The sequence below is a fragment of the Pteropus alecto genome, unplaced genomic scaffold, assembly GCF_000325575.1.
Source record: "Pteropus alecto unplaced genomic scaffold, ASM32557v1 scaffold101, whole genome shotgun sequence".
Taxonomy (NCBI): Eukaryota; Metazoa; Chordata; class Mammalia; order Chiroptera; family Pteropodidae; genus Pteropus; species Pteropus alecto.
The window spans coordinates 6,566,822-6,585,975 of NW_006432945.1; the positions used below are offsets into that span (position 1 = coordinate 6,566,822).

At 36.3% G+C, this 19,154-nt stretch overlaps 1 protein-coding gene and 1 pseudogene across 2 annotated transcripts in view; one reads left to right on the plus strand and one right to left on the minus strand.

Moving 5' to 3' along the window:
• HMCN1 (hemicentin 1) overlaps positions 1–19,154 on the minus strand; it is a 375,430-nt gene that overhangs the window by 318,601 nt on the left and 37,675 nt on the right. The window lies entirely within an intron of this gene.
• On the plus strand, positions 9,009–9,127 carry LOC112476518 (annotated as a pseudogene).

Sequence of the window (19,154 nt, forward strand, 5' to 3'; positions counted from 1 at the left end):
GAAGGACAGAACGAGATCATATTGCTCTTTTCTTATCAGTATCCTAGCTTAAAAATCAGATTCATGAGAAAAATGATTATACCAAGAGACCCTCACACACTTCTATCAAAATCATATTTCCCTGTTTCAAGTAGCCTGGTATGTGGAGAATGGCAGATATCATGGCCTCAAGTAAATACATGAAGTTCCATTGACGGAACGACTGTAGAGAATGGGGTGTACACAGTTCTTCATGAAGCCTGTACAAGAGAAGCTAATCTACTCTGACCTTCAGATTGAGATTTCAAAACGACTTTTTTCTTTAAGCAGTTTTTCGAAATTGCACTAGACCACTCCTATCTTAAGTCCTAAATGTCAGGCCATGTGAAAAAGAAATAAACAAATCAGACTAAAACTCATAGATGCACAAAATATTTGAGATTGCATTTCATTACACTTGAAAAACATTCCGTGACAAACTTAACTGGTTTGAGAGATTGGGGGTGTGGGGTGTTTTTTAATAAGCAAATACAGATGTTGAGGGAAAAACGTTTAGATTTTTGACACTGTCTTTGCTAACAGAATTACAAATGTTTTCCATAAGCAAACAATGTTGAAATGTCTCAATATTTTTTTCTTAAACCACCACTCAGCTGAACTTTGAAAAATAGAATTTACCAATTTAGTGTTAATGAGCTTATGTATTTGATATTTTCCAATCAATATTTCTTGTACCTTTATTTTCCATGTACTTTATAAATTTTAATAATTGTGAGAAGAATACATGGTCTTCCCATGTTGTGTGCGCGCGCACACACACACACACACACACACACACACACACACACACACACACACACACACACACACACACACACAGGGCTGGCATTTATTCAACTGTCACTCTTTAGGAATATATTTAAAGTTGTCCACAAACAGAGGATGAAATATTTCATTTTACTACATACAGCAGTTTGGATCCATCTTTATGTAATGTGCAAAACTACCTCTATTTAAGAACTCACCATCAAATCATAAAAAAATATTTCACAAGTAGAACATTGACGCAGGTTTTTCTTACTTTTGAATTTTACTTTTCAGTCATTACTGTGATGCCTCTGAATCTTTATATTGAGTCAAATCATTTTTTTCTTTTAGTCTTAAAATGTTCACTGAGTCTAATTTGATAAGTTTTATTTCCATCTTTTCCCAAACTCTGTGTGCAAGTACACACCAACCAGTAAGGAAAAATTTCCCAACCATTAAGGAAAATTTTCTAAATTCAGTTACAATGTAGTTGCCCTACTGAAATACTATGAGCTCACTGATCAATGAAAAACTCAGCAGATGAAAGGAGACCAGATTGAATACTTTAACTGCAGATTGCCTTATCCCTCATGGCATTTAACAGTGTGATGAAGGCTCAAAGGAGTCTGACATAGTGTCAAAAGATTACTTTGCAATTGCCAATAATCCCCCAAAAGATGTTGAGCTTACATCTTCAAGAGCTTACTATCTCACCTTTAATCTCCTCACTAGATAAGACTTAAAATAAGTAGGGGCAAAAGGAATTCTAGAATACAGAATAAAAATTGATACCGAAGAGAATAATAATATGGATTATCAAGGATTGACTAACTTCTGCAACAAACATTTTGAGGTTTCCAGTGGGTGGTGGTAGGAGTTTGAATCGCTTCAGAACGTATCTTAAACTTTTCAAAGTGGTGACTAATGACTGAATCTGATAAGTGTAGACAAGATCTAAATACTTTGGAATGGTTCATACCCAGCTGATCCAACATACACGTATCGGGAAGTATGTTAAGATTTTACTTAATATTATTTCCAGAAATGCCAAATGTCCAAGGACAAGGATCACCTTTTTATCAACATGATCTTCATCACCCAACGGAATATAAGATGCATAGTTGGCATTTAAGGAATACCTGAAATTATTTTATATAGAGTGCTTAGGAATGTCTAATCACACACACACACACACACACACACACACACACACACACACACACACATTCTCATGTGTATATGTATGTACATAAAATTACATATAATGGTTAACAGAATACAGAAGAAGAAAATAATTTTGTTAATCATAAGTATCTCAAAGATTCTTATTAATAAAGCTTATTAAAAGAGAGTATTGCAAAATCAAAATTCTTAGGGAAACTGCCAAAGTCTGTTTTCCAAAAAATGGCCTTAGTTTCCAGCCCTGTCTGTAAAATGGGATTTTTACTATGGTAAAGAAAAATATTTGGCCTCTATTTGATTCTTAAACATATGTTAGGAATGAAAGAGATGTTAATAAAGCAGTTATATGTCCTTCGGGAGAAAAATTCTATACCAAGTGCTATCGTAAGGTAGGTCAAAATATAATGTGACGAAAGGTAATTACCCATTTGAATCTTTTGGCTCTGGATCACAGAAGAGGAGGGTGGATACAGTAACCTTGAACGAGTGATCTGGTATAAATTAATAGCTATCCATTCCAAAGACCAAGTCCATTACGTACTGCCCATTGCTATTTCCCTTCCGAATACTTTTGACTCTTATAAGAATTGCCCAAAGATCCATGCTGGATGCCATACACATCATTAACATTCGAAGGAAGAAATACTGACTTTCCAAGAAAAATGAACAATTAACCTCTCATGTCATTCAGATGTCTGAGGAGTAGAGGAAGCAGAACACACTCTGAAGGATCCCCTTATTTCACAGTTTATCAAGTTGCAAAGATTGAAATAAAATGTAAAATACATCGGTGGGTTTATTCTCACAAAAAGAAAATCTTGTAGGAAGCATCACAATCCATTCAAAAATTTAATAAATGGTTCACAGCAAAAGCAATAACAAAGACAAAATAGAGATAATTTGCTGGGTTTTAAGTGATTTTTCAAGTAGTTATTTTTATAATTATTTGGAAATTTTAATATAGACCAAAACTGTCTTTCCATACCCAGAAATTACACCAGAAACTTTCATGCCTTAAATGTTTCTAATGAAGAAAATTTCTGTCCCTTTTTTTCTGAACATAATAGTGTTTCCAAGGTATTTACTTTTTAGAAAATTAGTGGAGTTATACCACTTAATTTAGCTTTTATCTTCCAGACCACAAGGGAAAAAAAGAAGTTGTCTTGTCATTAAAGAATTTTTGCAGAAAGAATCCAATGTAAAGATATAAAATTCATAAACATGAAGGAAGTGATACTAAAGATAGGAATGCAAGGCTCCTCACAAATTATAAATAATGTTGGAAAGCTTATTTTAAAGGACTTCTTGAATCCTAAGACCAAAAAAAGTCATCCAAGATCAGCCTTTGGCCAAAACTAGTCTTACTTTAAAATATGTGTGTGTGAGCACGTTTGCATATATATGTATGTGAGCATCTCTATGCATGTGAATTTGTGAGTTTGTATGTGTATGTGCACACGTATGTTTGTATTTGTAGGTTAATGTGTGTCTGTGAGTATACTGAACATGTCTGTAAACCTGTGAGTGTGCGTATGTATATGAGTGTACATGACCATGTGCGCATATGTGTGAATGTGTTTGTACATGTTTGCACATGAGTAGATATGTTAATGTGCTAGTTTGTTTTCCTAAATCAGATTTAATCTTCATGTTCTAAGACGCAAACTTCTTCTTTGTGAATTATGTAGAATGTATAACAGCTGAATAGAGCCAAAATACTACATGCAATTTTGGGTAGGGGATTGGCAGAATGGAATAAGCCTGAATATTGACTTTATGATACCAAAATGTAACTTTATTTTACAAGGACTATGTAATATTCTCAGGAAACAATCACACCGAAGTGTGAAAATTTTTCATATCATTCAGGGTTTGTGAATGTTTTCAGATAGTTGGGTAAGGACTTTATTTTAACAGAAAACGAGTTTTATTTATTTTACAATCTTCAGCGTACAAGTAGCTCAAACCTTAAATATCTATCCTTTTACTAATTACTGTTATAATCATAAATTCTAGTGAAATTAAAATTATTTCAAAGTCGAATGCATAATATTACATATTTTCATTCAGTGAGGGAAAACCCCAACTGTTTCACTGATGAAATGTAAGAAAAAATTTACAAGACAGGAAACGAGAATGGGAGGCCTCTCCAAACAAGACTACTCAATCCTCTTAATATAGTGCCTGCATTAAACCACAACAAGTAAAGTTAAATAAAACCAAAACACGGTGGCCATTTTACATATGTATTCATAATATTACATCAATACAAATCTCCATAATGAGTTACATTTAATTTTCAAACTCTAAAAAATAAAAAGGCTCTTTCCAAGAAGCAAGACAGTTTGTATAGGTAAATGAGGCAAGAAGCAATGCCAACATACATGAGAGATACTTAGTAAGTACTGCTGAATGAAACTTCTCCTGTTAGACCTCAAAAATGATATATAATGTAAGCCTGAGAAAAGCACTCCCAAGCTCTCAGAGACAGGAAAGTCTACTGGTTTAAGAATATGGGCTCTAGAGTCAGACTGTGTTCAAATCCCATTTCGGCCTCTTTTTAGCTGTGAGAGCATTTAATCTCTTAGTGCAGTCTTCTCATGTACTAAATAATAAAACCACTTTGTAGCATTCTTTTACATTTAAATGACTTAATAAATGAAAGCACTTAGAACAGTGATACTTAGTATGTGTCAAGGTCTCAAAAAAAGTTACCTATTACTGTCATCACCGTTAAGTCAAGTTTGTATGTGCTTAGATTCACTCTACAGTCAGCTCTTAATTTCTTCAGCTGGAGTGACTCTTCCGCAATGAGGAATGTTTTCCCCAGGAATAAAAACAACAGAGTTCTCTTTTGTTAAACTACCTTTTTTTTTTAATGGAAAATGAGCCATGCCACAATCATGAATGAACGTGGCACCAAATGGCAATGATTAGAGCACGTGTTTTGCCTGCACTGGGATCAACTATCGTATTGGCTCTACAGACAATGGAAGAACGCAGAGCTGATGTGCTGTGCTGCCCACACGATCATCCATGTCTATTCCACGGATGAGGGTTAGACAGAGAGAGAAAAAAGGGTGGGGTGGGGGGAGTGGAGGGCGAGAAGAGTAAATATGCTAGAGCAAAATCCTGTTTTCCGAGAATAAATTCACAAAAAGATCAAACGGTTAAAATATTTCATTCAGAAAAAAATGAGACGTTTTCTTAAAGATGTTTTGAGGAAGATAAAATATACATATTCCTTCTTTGTTCTTTATTAATAATGAAGTGTGAATCAAATTTTATTTGGTAGTTACTTTCTTGCAAAGAAAAATTGAGCTATTTCCCTAAATGTTATTACATAGCAATGAAAATTTTACTATTTCTAGAGGTCAAATCTTTGAACTTTGGCCTGTACACTTGATACTGTGGAATGGGGGGATGCACACTGTCAGTTGTCCACTTCATAAGCATATTTGGGGCGGGGGGATGGATCGCTAATTAAAAAAAAAATTTTTAGAAATGTAATACAAAATGCTATATATTCTACTATAATTATAACTGTGAAAGTCATTTTCATGTCTTTAAAATAAGAGAAACATGATTATATTTCCCAAACTTTTCTCATTCTTCCAGTCTAGGGCTAGGTAAATGAAACTTAAATGAAAGTCGACCATAAATTTAAGGAAAATCTACCATCATCATAATTTTCCCCACTGAAAATCTAATTGAAATGATTCAGGATACAGTTTCCAGTAGACTCTCTCAGAGTTACTATTCCTTCCAAACGCTGGTCTCATCTGCTTTCTAACCAAACAACTATAATAAGTCAATAGGGAAACAGTGTAGTTAAAAACAAATAAAACAAACAAACAAAAAACTCCAGGCCAGTAGACATTACTTCAACAGAATGCACAATCTTTCCAAGAGCAGGAATCTGTAGTTTCGCCATAACATTCTAGACCCCTCTGAAGTTTAGAGAGGAAGGAGTTAGGAAGACTCTAAAAGAGAAACTGATACAGTCAGGACAGGAAACAACTAAAGACATAAATAAGAATTTCTGCAGAATCAGGTCAAGATAAGGACACATTTAAGAAATGTCAGAAAGGTGATAATAACGGCTGAATAATGATGTCATAAGTGGAAGTGGGGGTGAGAGATCTGTTTGGTGCTAAAGGAACCTATCTTCAAGCACATGAAAGTTTTGAGTTGAAAGTCATAGAAGTGTTCTTAACAACCCACAAATGTAACAAAATTTCACAAGGTCTTTGGGATGTGGGTTCCGTGGTTACTCCTGAGATCCCACAAGAGGTGAAGCTCTACTATGAGTATGAGGTATATCGGGCTTTCTTTTTCTTTAATTAGTCAATGAAGCACTCGAGATATTTATAAGAAAGATCTAGATATTTGAATTTAGGTAATAAGGATTCCAGAAGACTGTCAAACACAACAACTCAGTAAATACAAAATCATGATCACACTGACTGCAGTTGTAACATGCAAAGCAGTCAATGTCTCAGTAAGCGGAAGTTATACCAAAGAAGGGTTTGTTAAAGTTATTTTTGTAATACTGTATTTATAATTATTAGTGTTACTCTGGAATTAACACAACCATACTTTGATCACTAAGAATTTACTTTAAAAGCATAGACCGTGTGCAGTCTTTAGCCACATCTCTTAATTTTCAAATAAGCATAAAAAACACACTGACTTACAAACTCTTTGTGACCGAACTGATTTAGGAGGAGTGGGGAGAGATGGACAAAAATGATCTCTTTCCTCTATCAATTCACACGTCTGGGGCCATAAGAGGGACATTTCAGAAATAAAGACAACTCATTTTTGTTAACAGGTAACTAAAGGACCCAAGAAGCCTCATCGTGAGGACAATGAAGGGATGGCCGAGAGGCAGACCCAAGTTCGCCGAGTCCTTGCGTCTCTGATGAGGAAGGAAGCTTAGGTGTCATCTCCTCTAGTCCCTTTGTTTTATAGATAACAAAACTAACGGGAGAACTAACTCCATTTGTATACGACTAGTTAGTGGGTATTTTAGGGAAGGATAAGAAGGTTTTAACATAATTGGGGAAAATGGCATAAAAAGCGGTATCTGAAGTTTAAGGAAATAGTAGAACAACTAGAATTGAACTTAATTCTTCTTCCCTCTTTCCAAGCAGGTACCAACTATTCGAAAGGACCTTATTCGCCGCATCCTTTTTCTGTCTTATTCTTTAAATGTTGGGAGAACGTGCACTATTAAGAGATTTGCTTTCTCAACTTCTTTCTTCCCCCCTACAACAAATTCTTTTGGAAGGTAAATTGACTGGAAAAAAATGGCTATTGAAAAAAATTAATGGCTCTTTCAGTTTAAATGACCCGATGTTGCCTGAATTCCACAGATAAATATTCATCTTTGCTTCTATAGACTTAAGTTACTATGGTGTTTGTAACGAGACTACTTTATAGTTATAAAAATGGCAACAAATATATATGTTTGAAGGTGCTTATAAAGGTTAAAATAAGTTTAGAGGAATTTATTTTTCCTTTTCTTTCTTACCTCACCATTTTTACTCCCCAAAGTCATTTCTTTCTCTTTTTTCTTGGTGCTGCCAGGCTTAGTGGTGGCATTTAATAAAGAGGACCATCTTTCTTGTGTAAAGGTAACTTTGAGTGGGGCAAGAAATTCACAGAAAATTCTGACACTCCTCTTCTTACAGGCTGGTACAAATCAGCAATCAGATTCTAGGACCCAAAAAGAAAAATCTAATTCTAAACATGCAGCAAGAGCTGTACTTTCAGGATTATTCGATCTCTCTGCTGTATATATCTAAGCCCTCCCTTTTACCTATCAGCTTTTTTTCAAGCATTTTATTTTATATTATTATTAATTGCAAGTATATTGGTTAGACATTTATATAATTTATGAAACAATCCCCCTGATTACTCTATGTTCCCTCTGGCTCCACACAGCCATTACACTACTGCTGACTGCATTCCCTATGTCGGGCTCCCATCCCCGTGACCCTCTATCAACTTTCAAACCTTTCAAATTTCTCCAATTTAAACAAAAACAAAAGAACCACCTCCTTGTTCTCCTTATTCTCCTCCACTACCATCCTATCTTTCTCTTCCCCTCTACAGACAAATTTGTCAAAATATTTGTCTGTGCTCACCGTCTCCCCATCTCCTTCTGAAGTCTCAACTTCAGTCAAATCTGGCTTCGTCCTCCAACACTTCGCCAAAACAGCTCCAGGTGAAGTCACGAGTGACCTTCATCACACTCAATCAAATAAGCGCTTTTCAGCCTACATCTTGCAAGATCTCTCAACAGCATTTGGCACTACTCCCTCTTTCCTGAAACACTTTCTTTCCTTGGTTACCCTGACATAACACTGTCCTGCTTTTCTCCCTCCTCTTTTATCACTGATTCTGGGTCTCTTAGTTGCATGTTCATTCTTCCTTACCTGGCCAGTAAAGATTCTGCAATTCCTAAAGGCCCATTCCTGAGCCATCTTATCTACACTCTCTCTGGCTGATCGCATCCATGCCAATAACTTCAGTTAAAATCCATGCAATGGTGCCTCGCAAATGAACATCTTTAGTCTACATTTTTACTAACATGTCTCTAAGTTACTACGGCTCAATATATTAAAAGAACAACTTATGGTTTTATATCTACCCTCCAATCTGGTTCTCTTCCACTGCCTTCCATCCACCTGCACAATAAATAACTTAGAAGTTTATCATTATTCATTATCGTTATCATTATTCATCCCTCAGCCTCACTCCTCCATTACCATTACCTAAACATCACTAAACCCAAACCATTTTGCCCATTAAATAGTTCTCGAACATTTCCACTTTTCCCTGTCTCCCCAACCATGACCTTAGTCTCAGCTCTACCATTTTTATCTCTCAGGGGACCTGGACTATGGATAAAGTGCTTAACATTTTGACCATCATTTGCTATAAACTCCTCTCTAATCCATTCCCCACAGAGAACCAAAGTGATTTTTCTGAGACATAAACTTGATCACATTACCTACCAATTAAACTTTTCCGTCTACAGCCATGCCACCCTGAACACGCCCAATCTTGTCTGATCTCAAAAGCTAAGCAGGGTCGAGCCTGGTTAGTATTTGGATGGGAGACCACCTAGGAATACTAGGTGCCATAGGCTTTAAAAATAACAATAACAATAATAATAAAAAAAATAAAAAATAGGTTAAAAAAAAACTTTCCTACTGCTCTCAGGATGAAGTTAAAATTCCTAAACATGGACTAAAACACTTCTACATGGTATGGCTTCTACCTATTCCTCCAGCCATCCCTAATTTTCTCCATACCTTTAGTTTCTCTTACTCACCCTGCACTCTTATTCCACGGGACTTTCCCTTTGTGTCTTTACCCTCAAGTGTTCTTCCCTCTGCCCTTTCTCTGGCTAACTCCTATTCCTCCTTGGCATTTATTTTTTGCCATCACTACTGTGGGGAAGCCTTGCCGGAATCCCCCGACTACGTCATACTCTCAAGGTTGCATTTTACATTTTCAACTGTTTGACTATTTAATCAATTTGTCATTCCACATCTGTTTTTGCTTTTCGACCATCCCAGTGCCAAATGAATGCCTAGCACATGGTGGAAGCAATATTTGTTAAATAAAAAAAGTAAATGACCAAACTAGAAACTCAGAGCACTCGACCATCAGAATCACCTGCAGTTGTTGGAGATCTTGAGAAATGGAAGAAGATATCCATTCATTTGGGCCATTATTTTTTCAGGATATTTATTTTTCTTAGCACACAAGAGGTAATATCTTAACCAGCTGGCTTTTTTCTGCTTCAGCGCTCATCGCTAACATGAAGCCTTCTGAACGACGGCGGTATCCCATCCACGGTTTTGCTTTCCATTGTTTCAGTTACCCGTGGTTAACCACCAAGCTAAAACGTTAAATAAAAATTTCCCCCAAAAGACAATTCATAGGTTTTAAATCGTGTGCCATTCTGAGTAGCATAATGAACTCTCACACCACCCTGCTCTGTCCCACACTGGGGACGTGAATCATCCAGCATTTCCACGTTGTATCTGCTACCTGCTCGCCCACCTACCCACCCACACTCTCGATATCACAGTGCTTGTGTTCAAATCACCCTTATTTTACTTAATAATGGCCCCAAAGCGCAAGAATAGTGATGCTGGCAACTCGAACATGCCAAAGAGAAGCCATAAAGTGCTTCTTTTCAGTGAAAAGTTAAACGTTCTCGACTTAATAATGAAAGAAAAAAAAAACTGTATGCTGAGGTGGCCAAGATCTATGATAAGAATTAATCTTTTATCTGTGAAATTGCCTTATTTATAAATTAAACTTTATTATTGGTACGTATAGGAAAAATCATAGTATTTGTAGGGTTCAGGCAACCACTGGGGGTCTTGGAACATGTCTCCCATGGATAAGGGGATAATGACTGTTTTGGCCAAATTCTAACCAGGCAAGACGTTCATAGTAGCAGTATATAACTTTCATTCGGGTAAGAGTTGTTCTACTCAATTCAACTGAATACAAACAGTGTCTTCTGGGCACCTGGTATTAAATCATGTGCCATATGCTACTGTGCTTATTTGTTTTGATGCAGCTGTTGTTTTGTTTTATTTTTAAATGTGTCCAAAGCAGCTCATCTTTTGCTTTGTGCAATGTAGTTTATTTTCTCAGCTGCCATATAAATCTACATTAAAAAAAAAAAAAAACTTTATTCTCCACAAAAATAAAACAGAAGAGATGTTACCAGATATCTGTGTCTCATAGATGGCCTAATATATTTTCAATAGTAGGTACTTGTTTTCTCTTTAACATAAAACGATTCATAAATAGTAAAACAACTTATAAATCGAATGTGGTTAATTCAAATACTTTGATGCATGAAAAATTTTACTGAAAGATCTAATTTATTTACAAAACAATATAAACACGAAGTAGTTAAAGTTGTAATTATTCCATTTATAATAAAATGTCCTACCACTGAGTAAGTATTTAATGTGTATTAGGTACTTATCACTAATTTTTAAAACAACCTGTTTATAACATAATATAATGTAATATATACTTACAGAGGAGGAAATTGAAGGTTGTACTGTTAAAGACTAAACAGACAACTGAATGATTTCCAACATGTAGTTAAAAATAAGGTGACATAACTATAGCAAGTACCACTATAATATTCATTTAGGGAATCAACAGATATTTAGTGAGTGCCTATTCTGTGCTAGACCTTGAGATGCAACAGAAAACAAGACACACAATCCTTGACCCTCACTGAAGCTATTCAGTGTGTCTTTTAAAACCTGAAAGAGGAAGAAATCAGAGTTGCAATTTAAAAGGGAAACTTTAAGACCTTGGCTCTTTAAGTAGTTGTTTTCTAGGATTAAAGAAGTGAGAAAATTCTTATTTTTCATACGCTGAACATGCTCCTCTTCATGACCTATCAATGTCAACAGAGATCACATCTTTTTCTGAGAACCTTAAGCAATGAAAAGACATCTCTACACCGAAGACATTCCTACAAAAGGAACTACAAAGTAGAATTTGGCACCCAGATGCTCGCATGATTTCTTGAGCCGCGTCTTTGGCACGAGGGCATCAAATTTAGTATGTAACTACAAGGTCATTTCAACAGTCAGAAACTGATGATTTGTAACACAACCAAGTTAAGACACAGCTCCTTGGGAAAAAAGGTTTCTCTTGGGAAAAGATGTTGAAATGACTATTTTTTTAGGATTCAGTGACTATATGAAGTAACAAGATAAAAATGTACATTTCTTGGACAGCAAGGAAACTGAAATATTTGCGTTGGCAACAAAAATTTGTAAGTCAGTCAAAGGCACTATAGTTTCTGTCAGCTAGTGGCCAAGTAGTATGAGAAAGAAGTTTCACAAGCTCAACTACGACCACTCCTACCTTTAAAACCCTACTGCTATTTAATACTCAGTTGTGCCACCCTTTGGTAGAGTCCAATGTGGCGTACGCACATTAAGGTAGACTTATTTCTTCCTAATACACACATTGTTCCTTCAAATGAAACACACACGTTGTTCTTTCAACTGAAAGCCAGGACTTCTAGCTGCTTTCAGAAAATAGACAGTGGATCTTAATGGAGACTGGAAACAATCTAACTGATATTAATATTCCAAAAGTGAAGGTTCTAATCTAAGAATTCCTACTCGAAATATAGTGGCACACTTTCATTTTCCTTACGAAGGTCATGTTTAGGCAATATTATTACAACACTTTTTAAAAAAATTAATGTTCTGCATACATTCAATAAGACATAGCTAAACACATAATGTGAGCCTGAAAATGTGGCTGCACTACAGACATGTTAAATGCCCCTGCTATTTTCAACGAGGTTTTTAAAAAGTTTGCTCTTTTTAGAGGAAGAAAACAGAAATGGCAAGAGAACCTACAAATAAAGACAAACCCTGGATAACTGAGGCAAATCATAACACTTCTCGGAACCGTCTACTTATCAAGGGGTTTTGCAGAAATCAAATAACAGCCATGACGGTGGGAAACTAATGCCATTAAAGTCAGAAATTACTAGCATTTGGAATGCATTGGGTATTATCCAAATACAGTTAATGGCTCAACCTTCTGATAGTTCTTACCAAAAATTTAACTCACTGGTACTGAACATTTTTCAGGTCTGCATATGGCGCATCTACACAAGACATTCCAATCAGTAGTGTCTCTCATCGCACACAGTGGTTCTCAGCCGAAGGGAGGGAAAGGGAACGCAAATTTTAACCTCAGGTGGAATACATAAGCATCTTCTTAGAGGCACATATTATTTGAAAAACAATCCTCTAAAACCTGTGTGATTCTTAAAATGCGTCCCCATCCCGTTTTTAAAATTTTAATATTTGATATCAATCTTCTTTTGACATTAATCCACATTTAAAATGTTAGTTAAAATATTCAGTTTAGTTAAGATATAACGGTCTAATTCTTAATGATTAAGACACTTTTCTTTTTGGTACCTGTAATAGATAAAATAATGGACCGCCTGCCCCATCAAGATGTCCATATCCTAATCCCCAGAACCTAAAACTATGTAACCTTACATGGTGAAGGGGACTTTGCAAATACGATTAAAAACCTAGAAACTGAAAACTTTGTTATAAAGAATGTATTAATAACAATTATAAAATTGTTATAAAATAATATATTGATCACCCATTTTTTAAATCCCTTCATTTTAATAATTACGGTATAGTTTGCTGTAGTGTTGAGTGTGATCATGAACCTACCAGTGATTAGTAATTAGTAGGTGATATCACTGACCCTGAACCATGAGATATAAATGTGAAGTGTAGTCATAGGGAGGATTATGGCATAACTATGGGCTAACTGGAAAATTCTCGGTGAAAACCATTCTCAGTCATGAATATGTCTTAGCAGGTAACAATCCCTTTCAGAGATTTATTCATAAAAAATCATAAATACCATTACTTACTCCATAAAATTAAAACAAAAGCACAAGGAAGATGCTGGACCTGGATGGGTCAAGTTTATATTCTGACACTGTGTCCTTTAGGAACCAAGACATTTAAATACCAAATATATCATTAATTCAAATAGCTTCTCTCTTACACATGCTGGGGAAATTATTTTCTACACAAAAAGATCATAGTACTAAGCCACCAACAAAAACTAGTAAGACATTGAATGGTTTTCTTTATGGTCAAGAATGATTTATGTCAGTCCACTGAAATTTTATCTCTACCTCACTTACCAGAAGACTGTAGCTGGGAATACAGTCTGTGGCTATAGAATGGATGAATGCTATGTGGTCCGTGCAGGTACAAATAACTGCTCTCATCAGCATGGTGACAGCCCCTTACCAAGAGAGCTAACCAATCCTAAGACCATACGCGTGCTTCAGAGTTATCCTTCTAAAATGATTTCTACACTTCTGTTGCATGGCTTTTGAGTTTTTATTATGGCTATTCTTTCATCTCTATTTACTCATCTCTATACCCTCACTGCCTGGAACATAGTAAGCATTTTATAAATTCTTTTTTTTTTTTTCATTTTATAAATTCTTATTCAATTAGTCAATCCATATACCTTTCAATCTCATCTTGGCCTATACGTGGGTGGAGCATACCGTAGAGCAAAAAACAACAAATTCACCTCTGGATTTACACAGGTTTGCTTAAGCTATATAGGAGTGTCCTGCCCATTTATGATGTGTTAAAAATTACATTAATTTGAATATATGAACCAGTCATAGCTATTTAGTCCTGAGTGCTCCTGTTTTTTTTTCTTCTACAAAGATATAAATATACTTTTAGGCAGTCAATGGTTCAAAAATTACTAAATAAAATCAGTAAAAAAAAAAAAAAGCATTAAGAAAAAAAGGAATTCATCTGGTTTTAAGCATTAACTAAATCTTCATCTCCAAACAAGAGGTTTCTTTAAATGGTTAACTGTGATGCCGCATGGCAAAGATCTCTTTTCTAGCTTCTTGACTGCAGAATGAGAAAACTACAAAAGACCCTTGGCCAATGATTTGGTTTATTAGCTACAGAACCATTTTTATGGACAATATTAGAACCTCACTAGGAAAGCAAATCGGTATCCTGTCTCTTGAACCACATAAAAGCTTAAATAGCACCAATAATGTGATGATTTAAAGCCAGAGAAATATCAGCAGATGTGCTTATGCCCACTGAATCACATCTAACATTTTCCTATAGGCTAAGAGAAAAAAAGCTTCTATACAAACCGGCTGTGCCAACTATTAAAGTAAATGGATGAAGAACTGAAGACATGCTTATAAGAGTAAGTGGAATAAAATTTTGATAATATAATCTGGTAACTAGAAAAAGCTGAGTTTTAAAACAAAGGCTTATTTTTAAAATATTCTCGATGATAAAGAGGCTCAGAGACTATGAAAAATGAAATTCTCAAAATCCATTTAAATCTCTGCATTAAAGAGGCGCACAGCTCACTGCTTTTTAAAAACTTACTTTTGTTTTGAGGCACCACAACTCTTCCTCCTTTTCCAATTCTAACCTCTTAAAATCTTTCTGAACAATCACAATCTCTCACGTTTCTGGGAGATTTTACCTTTTTTTTTTCAATCTTTCTCTGGGGTTTCTGAAAATTCCTTGAATCACAAATTACGCTAACTGCAAAGCTATTCTTCTCAGGCTCAGATGGGCGTGTGTGCTGCTTCAGAGTCTCACTAATTCTTTGTTGACTCCTTCTCTCTGTCAGGACAGAGCGATGAAAGTTCCCTCCACGCTTCGAGTTTTTAACGTAACCACCTCTCTCTACCGTGTTCACAACCACTCAACTCCTTCTTCTTTTCCGCTAAAAAATTTTTATGAATCTTACCGTACTTCCCTTCCTTTTTGTTTTAGTCACATAACAACAAAACTTTTTTTTCCTACCTCTTACTCTCCTCTTTTTTCACCCATTTCCCCCACCCCTCCCTTCTGACGGCCATCAGTTTGCGTAACAGCAAATATTTATGGAGGTCAGTATGTGCCAGACACGCTAACAGACATGAACGCAACAGAGTCTCTTCCTTGAGCTACTGAAAGAGACAGACGTGAAAATGGGCTGTGACTTCACTATGATAAACGCTCTGCAGGTGGTAAGGCAGCCTCCAGGAGACGGTTCCTCTGTCTATGGGTCAAGGAGTTTAGGTCCTCGTGAAAGCCAAAGATGAGTAGGAGTTCTCAAGTACGACATTTCCACATCAATCAAGATAGAGGTTTGGAATTGAAGGGAAAAAAATATTTGGAAAAATATGAATAGGATAATATGGGAAGTGCACATTTTGTGACAGGGGTAATAGAAATAAATAAATGATGCTGGACCTTACATATCACGCTAGTCTCCCAAAAGAAATAAATGAGAAAAGTCTTACAGGCAATGCTAAGGACTCTCAGAGGGAAAGTTAACCACAACTTCCCACTTCCCCTCAACGCAGAGCAGTATCACCTCTGTAGAGGACATCTGAGAACGTGTGGGGCATTTTTTGGTTGTCGCGATGGGTGAGGGGCAGAAATGCAACCAACAATTAGTGCCTGGAGGTCAGGAACACCAAACTCCTGCAATGCACGGGAGGTTCCTCCACATGGAAGAACTGTCCCACCTCAAACGCCAGTGTCGTGGGACATCAAATGCCCTTCCTCCTCTCCACTCCTCCTTCAGCGCCTCCTGACCCGGAGGCCCAGCGGATAAGTGAGGAGCCCACGTTCCCACCAAGTCTATCATTTCACGAAGCTTGGCTTCTTGCACAAGTCAGGTCGAAGCCATGGTAGGCAAACCAAACACAAAGACAGCGCTTTACAAAGGACTGAGTGGCCAGTAGCATCACAGTCTACAGAAAAGGGAAGGAGGATGACACTGACCAAATCACTGTTTGCTCTGGCAACAAGCATGTTGTTGGCGACCGCTGGAGAACAGTAGCTTTATTACGAGGAATACAGGAAGAGGTGAATAGAAAGTGGAAATTTCAGGTAGCTTTAAAATGTGCTTTCAACAAATCTGAAAATGTGTATTAAAGAAGCATGATAGCACAGTAGCAGCTTGAAGAAGTTTTTAGGTTGCAGCAGCAAGATTTGTTCTTACTGTTTTTGTTTTGATCGGGAGACTATCTGGGGCCTGTGTGTGTGTGTGTGTGTGTGTGTGTGTGCACGCAGCACGTTTCATGAATGATAGGAGAAACTGTTTGCAAGCGCCAGTTAAAACTGCTTGAAGAACGTTGTCTTGGAGCAACAAAACCATGACAGATTTTTCTAGCAAGGAAAGATATGACAAATAAATATTCAAGTACTCGGGATCTTTCCAACAGAAAGACTCAGGCAGATTCCACAGAGGTCGGGTATGGGGACAGAGTTAAGGACTGCAGGGGTTAGTGGTTAACTCACATTATCTCTGACCCTGGAACAGAGGATCTTTGCCTGAGCCCTCAGGCAAAGGAACTGAGTGAGAGCAAATAAAATTGCCTCTGACAGTAGCCAGAGCAGAGTCACTGAAATTATTGAAAGATCATCACAAGATACATCGAGAATAATCACAAGGCCACAATCGCAGAAGTGGTCTCCACTCAGAAATGTGGTAAATAGCCATGTCAAACATCATTCTTCAGATTGTTGCCATAATCTGTGGCATAATTTAAATAAAATTTACAATGATATTTCTGATGCACAAAATCACAAAGCAATCAATGTATATGACACGCTTTGTAATTAACATAATCAAGCATTCTTTCTTACATCCTAATGAGAATATGGTGATTTCAAAATATTACCTGAGTTATACCGATGTTTGGAGACCAGGTCCTGCTAAACCTACCCAGAGATATTTGCCAGCATCTCTGTGATACTAAGTGAGTGCCCCACAAGCCACCTCAAACTTAAAAAGACCCAAACAACTCACTATTTTCTCACATGCCCTTGTTTCTTCTCTTAACTAACAGAAAACCCATTCATCCAGCTGCCAAAGCTACAAACATAAATGTGTCTCGAGTTGCATTAATATCCAATAAGGTACCACTGTTTTATTACTTTGTGGATATCGGTGTAAAAAGGTTGTGGCAGATACCATATGTGAATTTTAATTTTATAAACATAACTTACAAATCTTTGGGAATCTCTAATAAAAATAAATGTAGTTAAAGTGTTTTTATTTCTCTATCTCGAAATGCCTATGAAGCTTTATTTCATAATTCATCAGAAACTCTTGGGTTAACCAAATAATTTGAATTTGTTGCTTTATGACATAGATATTAAAAGGCAAATAAAAACAATCGAATCCCTATGATTTTTTTTCAAACTAAGTAAGTATGGCACGTTTTTACTGAATAAATTACTTGAACTATTTTTTTTTTTCTGAATGTAATTTTTTTAAATCTCCATTTAAAAAATTACATTCGAGGGCAACATTATTTCCTCACGAAATGAAACAAAAGCTCTGTTCTTCTGAGAGGAGACTTGGGCATGCCGACGTATAGCTCGAGAGAGCTCAGGAAATGTTTTAGTGATATTCCATCATCCCCTGGGACACCTAACTTCAGCTCATGAAAATACCAGTGTAAGGGATGAAAATTACAATGGTTTCCTGCAAAAGCCTCTCTAGGTTATAGGGCTAATTTAAACAATATGGCAAAACTCTAACCGAACCTCTAGCATAGGTTAAACCGTCTGTTATTTAAAAGCTGATCTGTGTATTTATCCATCAACAGTAAATCTTTTCTATTTCAAGTTCCACGTGTTTTATACGTTCCACAAAAATGAAAAGAAAATATGATATATTCTAATAAAATATTAATTTTCACTCTCTCCTGTGTTAGTGTTTTGTTTTGTTTTGTTTGAGAAAGAGTGAAGGGCGGGAAAGGCTGGACACCATGCCTTACAGATGTGTGTACAGATGCATTAAGTATTATAATGGCACTTTAATAAATGCGGAGATGAAGCTATGGCCTCTTCCTGTTGTGTTGACATTAGAGAAATGTCAAATCTGCAATAATCCTTGACGTCTTTCAAAAAAAAATCAAAATAGAAGACAATATCATATATTTCTAACTCACTAAACTGTTAGCCTAAAATTAATTTAATTCACTGGATTTGGCCTGTAAAAGAGAGTAAGCTAAGGTGACGGTTAACATAGCTAGACTTTCTGCTTTGGATGCCAGTATTTGGGGGTGAGTGAGTATATATTAATCCAAATGCACACTCTAAATCCAAACACTTGGGTCTGAATTCTAGCTACCACTTACCTGCTATTTGGCCTTCGATAACTTACCTGACCTCTTAGAGTTTTACATTATCTGCAATACTGTATTAATAAACTAACTAACAAATACTACCTCATAGGATTAAAAGAGAAAATGCATGTAAGCACAATGCATGTTAGTTTCCTTCCTTCTCTCTTCTGTATTGATCCTTCTACTCTGAGTTACACAGATAAAATATATTCTAGCATTTTACTAGTTGAGGATTTTAGTCACAGAGAAAGTAAGGACTTGCTGAGAACTGAGAAACAGCAATGGAAATGTTCAGAATTTTTATGGTTTTCTGTCTTCTTTGTTTCCACATTGGCCCTCCCTCTCCAACACACTTTCCTGTGAGCTCTCAGAAAACACAATTGATTCTGCGATGTTAGTACACCATACACTTCGGTCAAGTGGCATTCCT